Consider the following 14,091-nt stretch of genomic DNA (forward strand, 5'->3'; position numbering starts at 1 on the left):
TGGCACGCACTAGAGAGGCTAAAGAGATCAAGATAGGTCTCTGCCGCATAAGTCGCTATTTGGTGGAAGTGAAATATTTTTATGCCTAGTATCACAATTGTAAATTCTGATATCGAACAAGCAAAGGTTCCTTACATTATTGCCTTTGTTTAGCTAAGAGTAAGAAAACCATTGAAAAGCATGAAAAATTTTATTTCTTAATTTTTGACAAATAGTATTTATCAGAATGAAACAAGATATTTGTGCTGTTTGCAGTCATCTAGCTGAATAGAGACAGAATACTAAGACTAATTTTAGTTACTTTCGATTGTGATTAATGTTATTTCAGTAATGTATTTAGGGTTTAGATGATCACAAGATAAATATACTGATAATAACCTAATATACATATTCTGTAAGATTTCTTATTTCTTTCCTTGTAACAAATCTATTAACTGGATATTCATATCAGAATTTTCACATGATTTTCTTTCTCGCTTTAATAAAGACTTAGAGTAATTAATAAAAAGATATTTATACTTTAACCTACTTTCAACTTCAGTTCACCAATATAAATACATAAACTAGAAATTAAAAAAAAATTAAAAATATCAGGAATGAACTTGCGAAAGAGCAATGGGGGATGCAAAGGAAGGAATTGGAGGAGGACAGGAAAAATGGAAATGGTGTCATTATATTTTAAAGATCACAATGATTCTAAAAAGAGAAAAAAAATCACTTTTTAAAAGCTGCATTATATCTTGAAGTATTCAAAATTACCTATCATAAATATATATGTGTACACACACACACACACACACACACACACACACACAGACACACACTAGTCCTATAGGTCCTAATTTTTAAAAATGTCAAAAATTTAGACCAATATTTAAAGTTGAAATTTTGTTTATTTTCAGATTTTTAAAAACTTCACTCAATTTTTAAAAGTTTAACATTGACTTCTGCTTTTCCAAATAAACAAAGTATAATCACTATAAGTAAGTTTATTATTTATTATTATAGTGACATTAACATTGTGGATAAGTTCTAGACACAGTAATTGTTGCAAATGCCATGCTAAATTATGAGCACTCAGAGAAAACTACAAATTGGATCAGTAATTGAAACAAGGAAAGGGACAGTGGGCTGTCCTGGGAGATGATATTGTGTTATTCATAACTCTATCACAACCTCAGAAACAGGAGTAAGGCTTTGACATGTTAATTTTTCCCACCTCTTACCTCATCTGCTCAAGAGCTTTTCTGCTTTAAAGTAGGGTTCACATGAAAATGGGCAGGTGTGAATCTTTTATACTTATTAGCTGTAGTCAGGAGCTCCATGGAAAAGAAAGTTGGTGGCAAATGTAGTCACCGAGGTGGATATTCAGGCCACTGTGTGCTCTCTGCCTCTATTATCGGAAAGATTCTGTGTCAGCGATATCCCCATGTCTTGTAGAAAGTGGAGTGTGGGTGTTTATGTCACATGCAGTGGCATTCTAAAGCTCAAAATCAGAAGTGAGGAATTCTTTTGCCTATGACTAAATGATTCTTATAATTTGTGGACTGCAGAAATACCAATCAAATTAGGGTAAAACTTTGTAGATTGGATTGGTGGACAAATATGATTTAGACAAAAAAGAAAAACAAAACAAAACAAAACAAAATCCTAACAAAAACAAAACTGAAAAATGAAAACAGGAAAAGAGCCTTTTCTTGGCCCAAAGTAAAATACACCCAGAGAGCAACTTTGTTGTGGAATAGCTGCTGACTAGGCACAAGGGATGCTGCTTTGCAATGATGCAGGCTCTTGGAAACCGTGACCACATGATCACAACAGGATTTTACTGCTCAAGTTAGCTAACTAGTCCACAGGCTGGCTGTGACAGGATGATAGCGATATTTGGGTCTTAGGTAGCAGCTGGGAGTACAGATGATTCTGACAGAAGAAATCTGAAAAAGAAGAGTTAGGAATTTACTATAATAAACTCCAGGTTAGGGTAAGGACTGAGGGCCATGGGATTGATTTACAGAATGTCATGGGAGGGGATAGACAGGGTTATATCTATTTTGCTTTCTTTCAAATATGAACATTAAAGTTCCAAAAAGAAATGTAATTCTCAATTAAGAAAAGCATTTTAATTGAAAGGTGAGTGTAGCGGTTCACTGAGGCTAGAGACTGTGGGAGAGTCTCTTTTTACACCTCTCTTCATGGACTTCACTACCTATACTTAAGCAATCTGTTCCACAACTTGTTCACTGGCTTTCCTAGGTCTCTTGTTTTAGCAATAATATCCTTCCTGCATTCTGCTCTTCAAGACAAAGATAAATGTTAGAGGAAGTAGTTTTAAAGATGTTAACTTAATATTATGGGAGAATCAATAATAATATGAACTATTTCTTCACTATAAGGCAGAAAATACTTCCATACTCAGGCAGAATGATTAGATTAAGCTACATTTTACACTATTCTAAGGTGTAATAAACAGGTTCCATTCTCACCAAAAACTCAAAGTCAAGCTACATGACAGTTCAGGCCCTCAAATGGATTAGATAGCATTTGATGTTTTTGTAGGGATAGTAGAATATTCTATATATCAATAATATGCTCTTAATCACCCTCATGTTAGTCATGTATTTCCCATGTAAAAGTCTTCTGTCAGGAATCTTGTCTGTCTTGTACTAAGAATTGGTTAATGAAGCTGAGTTTCAAAGTTCGTGAGAATCTTCTGTGTATATGACTCCCTCACATACATACAATATTGTATTTGGCATTCCATAAATGGGTAAAATGGTATAAATAGTACCTAAATTTGCATCTAACTTATATGTTAATGTTCTTAGTGTTTGGACTCCAACAGATGTACTTTATTATATTGAGCTAAAATGGTTTTTTCAGACTTACTATTTGAAACACTGGAAGACACTCAGGCATTGAAGTGAGGGGCGGAAATGATGTAAATGTGGTTCTCATGTACAGCCTGCTCCACAATGATATTAAAAAAAATAACAAAAGCACAATCTGGAGATGACGGTACATGATATATTTCTAACACTTGAAGATAGAGGCAGAAGCACCAAGATTTCAAGTTCTTCCTTCCCAACAGAATGAGTTAAAGTACAATCAGAGATACATGTGACCTTGTCTCAAAATGACAAAAATTGCAAACAAAACTAGTGTGAAAATGGATATGCCATTTGTTAAAAATGAATATAGATTAAGTTTATTTTATTGTATGTACTTGTGTGTGTGTATGTATGTGTGTGTGTGTGTGTGTGTGTGCACGCATGCTTCACTATAGGTTCCAACAATCAAGGTTAGTCAATTGTCTTGAATAGAAAGTGCTTTTACCTACTGACACATCTCACTGGCTGAGACTAGCTTCATATCAATCTAAAAGAGTGGTTTTACACATATTCATGCTAAGAACTTTATTAATCTGTATTTTTGTATGTATTTTGTCTCCATATATCTGTAACTGTGTGTATATGTACATTTCGTGTACATGTGTATGTATAATACATGTATAATGAACATCTAGTTGGAATTGTCACATTGAAAGGAAATTATAGAATACTCAAGCAATGGTATTTTCATGCTGAGATTCCTAGTAATGTATTATTTTCTATAGAGGAACTCAAATCTACAAATCAAATGCAAATCTATTTCTCCTGTCCCTTCTAGAGAATGGTCCTATGTGATGTGCTAACTCACTTTATGTGATCTTACATTGTCTTGGATTATTTGGGCCATAACCATTATGCTTAGGTATTTTTCATAGTACAAATCCTAAACAGACTTAAACTCATAGATTTGGGTGGTAATCTTGAATTGTCAACTCATGGTGTGCATTGTTTATTATTATAAATGGGTAATTTTGTTATAGTTTAGTTCTGAGTTTTGTTTTTCAAGACAGCTTTGCTAGCTGTCCTGGAACTTGCTCTTTAGGCGAGACTGGCCTTGAACTCAGAGATCTGTCCGCCTTTGCCTCTCAGTGCCCACTGATAAATGGGTAATTTTCAATGAGTAAACAAATATAAATTCATAGATTGCCTGAGAAACACAAAAGATTGAAAATGGGAACCATGTGGTCAAATGGAAGATTCTCAATAGTATAAGGAAGAATAGATCTTGGGATACTATGAAAGCCAAGTTTAGAAACCAAAGAGCCTACATGGACTGGTCTGTGGTCCCAGGCACATATGTAGCAGAGGACTGCCTTTTCTGGCCTCAGTGGGAGAGGATGTGTTTAATCCTGTAGAAACTTGATGCTCCAGAGAAAGTGGGTGCTGGCTGGGGTAAGGTAGGGGTATATGGGTGGAGAGAGCACCCTCTCAGAAGCAAAGGGAGGGGTGACCAGGAAGGATGCAACATTTGGTATGGAGAGAGAGAGAGAGAGAGAGAGAGAGAGAGAGAGAGAGAGAGAGAGAAGATGTTCTTATCAGATGAGGGCTAGTAAAAGAACAGTCTCTTGTGTAGCTCTACTTTTGTCTTAGATCATGTCCCTTTCTTGGTCAGCCATGGTGTGCAGAAGACAACTGCTACCAAGGGTATCCTGTCAGTCTTGTCCCCTGGCCAAGATTGTACTGTTGTGTGGTCTTGACCTAGGGGAAGTTGACCCTGAAGAGTTTTCTTAAAATTTGGAAATTGGTCCTGAGTGACACACAGAGAGAGGAGACTGTTCACTCTGCAAGTGCTCTGACTGGATCATCCCTCTAGCCTGAGTCTCATGTTTTCTATCTTATGAGCTATACCAGGCCACCCCCTGTTAATTTATCTTGTGTACAAATGTGATTCAGTGTGCATGCTGTTTAAGTGTGAATGGCAGTGGAGAGTGCTCGGTGAATCTTTCAGTCCATTCTATTACAGCAGCAGTTCCAAAAGTTTCTGAAGTCTTCTTGGAGTTTTGTACATTAATATGTCTTAAACAAGAAAACTTAAAGTGAAAATCAGATAGTGAGAAGAAATGTATCAGATGCATTACATTTACTCTGCAATTGAAGACGGAAGTTCATGGATAGAGTAAGGACTAGCCTTGAATGTAAACATTTGTGTTGGCAGACATAGGTAGCATGCTTTGTTCAACTGTTTAAATATTTTGTTTTAGTTGCACAATTCAATAGGAAACGGCTGTGCCTTTAATGTGTTTCACTTAAATGCAAATAGCAGAGGGCAATGCCCTAGGATTTAGGGTCTAGCCCATTTATACACAGCCTAGTAAACAAGTGCTCTCCTTTCTTTTGCTACTGATTCTGAAAGTAGAATCAACATCACTAAAGAAGTAATAGGGGCACAGAATTATTGCAAAGACAACATAGCAGGACTGAGGAGATGACTCAGTGGTTATGTGTGCTGCTTCTATTACCATGGGGCAGAATTCGATTCACTGTTCCTATCTCAGGCAGCTCACAACTGCTTGAAACTCCAGCTCCACAAGATTCAAAGCCCTCTTATGGCTTCTGTGGGCACCTGTTTTCATGTGGTATTCACTCATATGTACACAGGCATATACATATAATAATTTATTTAAAGGTAAAAGAACCTATTAGAAAGAAAATAAAATTTAATAAAAGTTCTAAACTGTGTTTGGAATGACTAGCAATCATGTTACTAAAAAGCAGCAATAAAGGCTAGAACTTTGAGTCTATCATGGCTTTGTAATCCTTCTCCCATTATAAGTGGAATTTACATAATATTTATAGTGTGTCTATACCATATAAAATCAAATAATGTTGCAATATTCCTATCTTTCAACTAAAAATATTGCAATTAAAAAATTTGGCTGCCCAAATATCTAAATAGCAAGCCTTGGTCAATGCTATAAAACTCTGGGGGGGGGGCTTCTTTTTGTAAACAAATTATTTTAATTACAGCTTTATTATAAACAACTTGCAAATCAAAAACAACATGCACCAATAATATTAACCATATCCAAAGTCTTTACATCTCAATGAACTTCATTATGTCTATAATAATTACTCTGAAGCTGTGTCACCTCACACAGGATTTTACATTTGTTCTCATTTGCCCTTTTGTAGTTTAAATCAAAGCCTGGCTTGGTAGTTCAATGTATATCCTGTTTAAGTGACCACCAAAAGCTATTTCTTGGTTCCACAACTGTTTCAAGAAAGATGAGATGATCACTTTCATGAGTCAGATGATGCTTTTATTCCTTTTATAATGGGGGAGAGATTACAGAGTCATGATAGACTCAAAGTTCTAGCCTTTGTTGCTGCTTTCTATTAACCTGATTTTATTGCCATGCATATAGATATATATGTGTGTGTGTGTGTGTGCGTGTGCATGTGCGTGTGTGTGTGCATGTATACATATACATGCATATATATGTATATATGTATATATACATATTCATATTCACAGTGGAGTCAGGTTGCAATAGTAGGAGGGCTTTTTACATACTCAGTTCTGTACATAGAGTGAGACACCTGCCTCTCATGAAGAGGTGATGGGAATTTATAGGACCTGTGCTTTCTACAATTTCTTCAGCCACATGATTCCACCTGTGGACCTCATGACCAAACCATGTTGCATGACTACTAAGTGTTACAATGCACCTTTAATGATAAAGTCTTAAGCAGGCAAATGAGTTAGTAAAAAAAAAAACCTAGTTATTGTTTAGTTTTAAGTTAATTGATGCATTTTTAAGAATTGTAACTGAGATTGTTATTCATCTACACAAATATCTGTAGTTTTCATTGAACTCTGCACATAACATTTTATATCAGCACCTTTGCCATTGCCACAACAGCACTGTGAATCATTGAATGCAGTTTTTCCATGCCACTTTATCTTGCTGTCTAGTATGAGATATCACAATTTTTATATCTATGTATGGAGCTGCTACTGAAAATTTTATCTGAAGTCCCAGCTTTGGAATATTTGGAATTTTATTCATCTTAAATGTGCATATATGTGATCTCTATTGCTTTTTCAATAGATCGCTAACAGGCTTGTTTAAGATGACAACTGCTACAGAATCAGCTAGCGTGCACCAGAAATATGTGCTCTACTTTCCTGGGTTCAGAATAATCATGAGAAAATAGCTTCCTAGCCAATGCTGCATTTTCTCAGCCCTTTCTAACCAGGTGGCAGGAAGTGTGTGATGGATCCTGGCCAATACAATGCTAGCAGAAGCAAGGTGCCTCACATCTCCATGAGATTCTAGTAAAGGTCACATCTTTACCATGTTCTCTTTCTCTATTTGTGAGCTGTTTGGCAGACACTATGTAAAATGCCATGTGGAAATATCATTAAAGTGGTTACTTATACAATTTCTGCTTGGAGCTATGCAAATCTGCTCTGTTGTTTGGAAGTCGACCAATAACATAAGCAAAAGTGCCCTGTATTGCTACTCCTGGTGCAGAGGTTTCTGGGGACAGTAATTAGAATCAACTAGGGTACCTGAATCACATTTGGGAACATAGAGTTGAGAATGCAGTATGACCTCAGTTTATTGTTTATTTGACAAGATCTAAGTTTTCCTGGGTTAAATAATGAAAATTTCGAGACTTGCAAATTATTTGTGTAGTATTTACCATTTTCCTAACATCGAATCCAGCACAAGAGGTAGAACCATTTCCATAGAATTATTTCTTCGTGGGAGTTGTATTTTTACTAGCTTAATAAAAGAAACAGATCTACCAGATGGCCATTAAAAGCATTCAAAACTAGAAGGCTTTTTCTGAATAATTTATTTTTCTCCAAATAGTACTTTTACTGCTTAAAAGGAAGGAAATGGCAGTGTCCCTGTAATGTGATAGATTTTTGTTAAAACTCAAATATAAGGTGATCCTTTTTTTCTGGGGGAAAATTTTAGGGAAAAATGTCACTTTATATTTCAGAGAATGTGACTCATTACCTTTGTAGCTTTTATGGCACCAGGTGTTGCGAACTAAAAAAAAAAAAAAAAAAAAAATACAGTGTCAGAGAGAACTGTATCAAAATCCAGGTGAAATTAAATCATTTTCTTTCCTCAATATAAAAAAAATTGTGTTTAATAGTGGAAAGAACATAGACTTTAAATTAGGATGGAACTTAACAAACTATTAGACCACACTTTAGAAAGCTCTCTTAACCCCTACAATTCCAATTGTTTACCTAGAAGTGAGGCATCTAACCTCATGGAAATGGCTTGAATATCAAATAAGATGTTCAAACAGTACCTGCATAGCCTTGGTTGTATCCACAATAGATGCGTTCTCTCATTCTCCACAGATACTAGCACATCTTGCCATGAGCTGCTGTGATACAATTTAAGCAAACTTCCATTCAAAGAGTATTAATAGCATCATAACATGAGCTACTAAGTGAAAGATGCTGATTTCAAAAGAAACAGATGAGCCAGATTTAGAAAAAAAATATTCAAAATCTGTACACCCTGAAGAGCTTATATCCCAGATATAGAAATAACCCCTAATAAAAGATCAGATAAAACAATTGCAAAGAAGCAAAAACTTGAATACAACAAGATTATATTAGACAACATTCTCTGTAATAATGAAAGTCACAGAATGTAAATATTATGAAGATGATTTGCAAGAGTGACTTATAGCCTAATGTCTGGGTAGCACAAGAAATGCTTTATACACATCAGAGAGATTAAAGATGCAATGCATGGCAGGTCCGTGAAATTAAATCCCTCTTTAGTCCCAATTTAGTGCTAAGGACCTGGAAGATTCCTAGAGCTAGTCACTAATCTTCAGTCTACATTTGTATCTGATGAAGCTGAGTTCTGATGTCAGTGGAAAATACAATCATTGACCAGCAAGAAGTGAAGGTAAGCAGGCAGCAGGCACTGCTTTTCACTGGGATCTATTTATATCTGGTCCACCAAAAGGTTCTGCCCACACTAGGTAGGGTCCTTTTCTGGCCCACTCAGATTCACGTCTAAGGATACATTCCATTGTGGTGGGAAAGCAGGCATCGTAGTGGGAACATTGTGTCAGCATGCAGGAAGCAGAGACTGGATAGAAAGTCAGGCTGGGCTATGACACCTCAAGGCCCATTCCTTGTGACAAACTTTCCCCACATGAGTCTCCATTTACTTCAGCTTTCATAACATCCCTAGTGTCTAGCTAGGAACCATATCTTCCAACATAGGAACTTACGGGGGCATCTTTGATTCAAATGTCACTAGGACATATGCAATGGCATAAAGAAATCAGACATACATTACGCTGTACATAAGAAAGCCTAGAGAATTCAGTATGTTTGGGTTCATTTGCATGATGTTATAGTAGCTCCAAAAATAATTTATGGAAATAGAAATCAACCAGCCGTTTCATCTGGTGAAGGAATCAAATAGAAATGGATAAAAAAAAAAAAACATCTTGTCGTAATGGAAATAGCCCATCTCTTGACTGGTGTCATGGTTCTATGAGCATATAAATTCGTCAAAACTCACTAAATCACACTCAATATTTGTGCTCTTCTGTGCATGTAAACATTTCTCAATAAAAAATATGCTTAAAGGAAGATATTAGGAAAGTTCTGCCTGCCCTAACTACAACTTACTGTGCTACAGATGCTTAACTCTTGCACAAAACATTGATTTTCAAGTTATGGTATTCTAGATTTGTTATTTTCTCTCCAAATGCTCACACGGCTCACTCCTTCACTATGGGCTTGCTTTCATTATGGTTAAGTAATCTTTTCAAAATCTCAAAACAGTCTCTCTTTTCTTTCAAAAATATTAATGTCCTTCATTTCATTATTCTCATAAACAATCATTAAATATATTTACTAATTGCATTGTCTATAAAAATATTTTATATTTGTTAAAGGTTTTATAGTTGTGTAAAAGTATGTCATGCCATATATTTTATAACTTTCTTCAAGCCATTACCCACTATGAAATCATAAAGTTTCAGACTTGATATTAAAGGAAGGAAAGTAGTTGAAATGAGTACATTAGTTAAGGACTGTAACCTCTGAATGAATGTGTCACAGAGAGGACAAAGATCCCACCTTTAATTACTCTGAATATTTCTACATAGTTTGGTTCATACGTATCCACAGAATGCCTAATCAATTTTTACCCAAGCTCCTGAGGGATTTCTCTGTCAAAGCAGACACAGACATGTATGTGGAACTAGAAACATTCCCATTCAGTGTTGCCTTTTGGTGTTTCAGTCTCCATCTCAGTAACTTTTGGAAGAGTTTTGTGTTGGACAATATTTTATAATTATCAAGTCAACTGAGTTAAGGGATTCTGGGGTTGCTGAATTAACATGGCTTTGGTGGGATGTTTTCAGAAATCAGCATCTGAATGAGAAGACTAAATATGGGATGCTGCTCTTACCTGTGCCAGTGGGTGTTTAAGAGCTGTTCAGAGTAAAGGTACACCCATTTGTTTACTTTACCTGGAGTGTCCATCCATTCCTGTTCTGGATCATCGAAGTTCCTAGGCCTCAGGTCTTAGGACTTCAAGATGGATACTAGTAGTTGGTAGGCCTCTGTCCTTCTATGGACTTAACACTGAGAGAACATCATTTCCTCTTGTTTTCAGACCTCAGACACACACTGGCAAATTGTGTGTCTGGCTTTTCTCCCATTCCTCTTCCTTCACTGTGAAACCTCTCAGTCTTGACAAGCATATGAATATATCACCACAATATCTGCCCATGCTATTCTTCTTTTCTTAGTCTATTTATCTTGGGAACACTTACTTGGAAAGCATGAAGAACCCAGTCATGTAAAAAAAAACAAAAAAACAAAAACAAAAACAAAACACCTGACCATTCATATGGTCCCATAACCCATGTGCTTTGAGGAACACAAAAAAAGAGAAGGGACTTGCATAGACAAGAAGAGGATTACAGGGGTTTATAGGATGCCAGCCTAGTTCCAAGTGAATGCCCTTATCTCAAAGAAATAGGTGTGAGAATAAGAACAAGACATCTAATACCTGGGTTTTACATGCATAAGCTCAGGTGTGTAACCTCCCTGCCTTTGTCTCTGTCTTCGTCTCAGTCTCTCTCTCTCTCTCTTGCTCTCTCTCTCTCTCTCTCTCTCTCTCTCTCTCTCTTTCTCTCTCCCCGCCTCTGTCACCTAGATTTTCTGAGTTATACTTGTTTTCGTGACATCACTATTCTTTTGTTGACTCAGTACTACCTCACCTCCCATGATACTAGGTCAATCTCTGAGATCTGGCTGTACATCTGCTTTGTCTCACTCTCAGTACACTATGAAAGCCCACTCTGTTAAGTTTCCCAGAGCACAGTTACATGAACTTCCTGGATTATTCACTTATAGTCAAAAGCAACTCAGACTCCTCTATGTGGACAGCAGTTGTCAGCACAATCTTTCGATGGGTAGTATCTGAGTCGTGGGAATCCCTATTTTTGTTTTGTATTTTGTTTAGGAGGTTGAAGATTACATGAGTATTACTCTGTCTCCAACTCGCACAGCTTATAAGGATTTGAACTCAGGTCCTTGTGTTTGTGCTACGAGCACATTTTCTCACAGAACCACCTTCTCCATAGCTTTAGCTCAGCCTTTGTTCTATAAGGCAGCCCACTATATTTGTAAAATACTTGCTTTAGCAAAAAACTGTCTTCTAACCCTGTTTCTCTGACATGCTGTGAATTAAGTCAATGCATCTTACACCCTTTTCTTGTTTGGTTTTGTCTTCATGGTCCACTCAATAGTTTTTTACGAGACTTTGACTTCCAATATGGATTCTTTTCCAAAGGTCATCACTGAACCTCAATTCTTTCAGATTCTTTCTTGCATCTTGCCTTGCTTGCTCATAGACATGGCATTTGCTGTCCTCACCTCTCTTCTGCACACTGCCCTGCTTGCTGGAGAGCTCTGCTCACAACATCTCCAAGATCAGCACAATACACAGACTTCCTAACATTCTTGTTGTAGCACTCTTGTTGAACTGCCACCACCAGACCTTGACTTATTGCGACAGTGATCCTGCCCACAGTTTTTGTCTTCTTTTATATATTATAAACTATTTCAACATCCTAGTGGCCAGCTTCATTATACAAAATGGAAAAGCTCCCTGATGGGGAAGAAAACTAGAATTTTTCCTCTGATGTGTGGCCCTACTTTCTTTTCCCTCCCCCTTATTCAGAAGAGACACACCTTGCAAAAGCAAAACACCTTTGCTAATGATTTTATTGCTTTGGCTCCTGCCTAAACCTGTTTTTGCAGAGGGATCCCTTTATGAGGGATGCGTTTCTCTGAATTCACATGAGGATTAGAGGCTACCCTAACTGCCTGACTTAACAGTGCAGCCAGCTTAGGACTCATTGGTCTAACCTGCCTACCTCCTTTCCACTGTTCTTTAAGCTCCCATTGTAGTTTTGATTTCCTAACATATTATGGCAGATGTCAGCATCCATTGTATATCTGTATCTGTGTGCTGCTCTAGACAGCTCAGCCTACACTGCAATTAGCATAGAGACATGTGATCAGTTTTGACTCATCAAATCTGAGCAGGAGTCACCTGTATCGGTTTTTAATGGTGGCAGTCTTTGCTCTATTTTTATCATCCATTGTTTCTTGGTATGGTCACTTCAGATGTCATTTTCCGGATGATTTAGCTCCAAGATGAAGGAGTGCACACAGCACATAACATACCACTCACTATATGAGGGAAAAATAAAGCGTTCTTGGTTAAATCACTGAGATACTGAGATAGATATTTTGCAACAACTGACATTACTCGTATAAAAATAAATTCTATACCATATTTGGAATATTATATATTTATTGTCTCATCTCAGAATATAAGCCTAATTATGAAAACATCATTGTTTTTTATTCACCACTTTATTCCAATTTCCTAGACCAGTATCCAGTGCGGAGGAACACCAAGGTTTTATAGAATCAGTGAACGAACTGAAATAAAATGTGGTTTTGTTTGCTTCGTTTCCTTCCTTGCTATAACAAGCTCTTGTTTTACTTTCTAACCACATGGCTAAGTTTCATGCAGTCATGTGACTAAATGGATCTTCTATGTAGAAGGACCTGTTTCAGAGAATGTTTGAAATGACACAGAGGATAACAGTCCATAGGAAATTCTACCTACTTTTTCTTTGGTTTTGATGCAATTCTAACAATCCTAGCACAGTAGGTACAGTGGACCTCAGCCAAGCTTGCATTTGAACAAGCAGATAAACATCCAAGAGAATTTCAAATCCAAGCTAAATGAATTCTGTCTCAGCACACCTCAATTCCCAACTCATTGAGTTGATCACGTAGGTGAAATCCAAATGCATGTGTGACATTCTCTCAAAAGAGTAGCACAGGGTTTTATGGGAATCTCTTCGCTGCAGTCGCCATGAACAAGCTGGCTGGCTGTGCCAGGCTCAGCTGTCATGAACCTGGGCAGTCCACACCTGGCAGGTGTCTGGACACCTTTAGTGGCAGGCATATCTTGAGATTTTATGCTGTCACGTTTTATGCTCTAGTAGACTATTGAAGCCCAAATATTGTGGTGTTCTTGGAATAATTATATTGGCAATTATATTTTTATTTCATTTTTTTAACAATGGTGTCTCATAGCCAAAGATCCCTCATTCTCATGGCATTCTTGTAAGCACCATTATGTTTGTACTTTTGCATAATGCAGAGTGAAATACTTCTGTATTTAATCACATCGCTGGAATTTCTTGTAAACTGAGTCACTGAGACATTTGTAGTTGGGATAAGAAAAGTTTATTACACTGCTGGACTACATGGCAGCATTGGCCTCCTCTGGGCCAGCAGCCTTTTATTCAGGAGAGCTGAAGGAAGCAAATAGGAAGTACAATGACAAAAGCATGTATGTGACAGTAAACGAGCTGACTGGACAGATTAAAATTCCATTATCCCACCCACCCATTGCCTCCTATTCCTGCAGATACCATGAGTAGGATGGGGCAGCTCAGTGGAATTGAACTGTTTGAACATTGAGGAGTTTCCTATGCTGGTAATTTTTCACCACAGTTATCCTTGAGCCCAGGGTTGGCACAGTGTCTACAGATATCATGTTAAAAGACGATATCATGTTTGTTGATTGAACGAATCAAAAAATAAGAATCATTAAAAAACAAAACAAAACAAAACAAAACAAAACAAAACAAAACAAAACAA

General features: G+C 36.9%; 1 long non-coding RNA gene across 3 annotated transcripts in view; it reads right to left on the bottom strand.

The window, feature by feature from the left end:
* Positions 1-873: 873 nt before the first annotated feature.
* Positions 874-14,091, bottom strand: part of LOC114628562 — a 14,388-nt gene continuing 1,170 nt past the window's right edge. For all 3 annotated transcript variants that reach the window (XR_003712488.1, XR_003712487.1, XR_003712489.1), the window contains 3 exons: positions 8,166-12,600; positions 7,862-7,894; positions 874-1,934 (listed from right to left, as the gene is read on the bottom strand). This is a non-coding gene — a long non-coding RNA (uncharacterized LOC114628562). The remainder of the gene's footprint in view (positions 1,935-7,861; positions 7,895-8,165; positions 12,601-14,091) is intronic.

Source organism: Grammomys surdaster, unplaced genomic scaffold (genome assembly GCF_004785775.1).
Source record: "Grammomys surdaster isolate TR1022 unplaced genomic scaffold, NIH_TR_1.0 269, whole genome shotgun sequence".
Lineage (NCBI taxonomy): Eukaryota > Metazoa > Chordata > Mammalia > Rodentia > Muridae > Grammomys > Grammomys surdaster.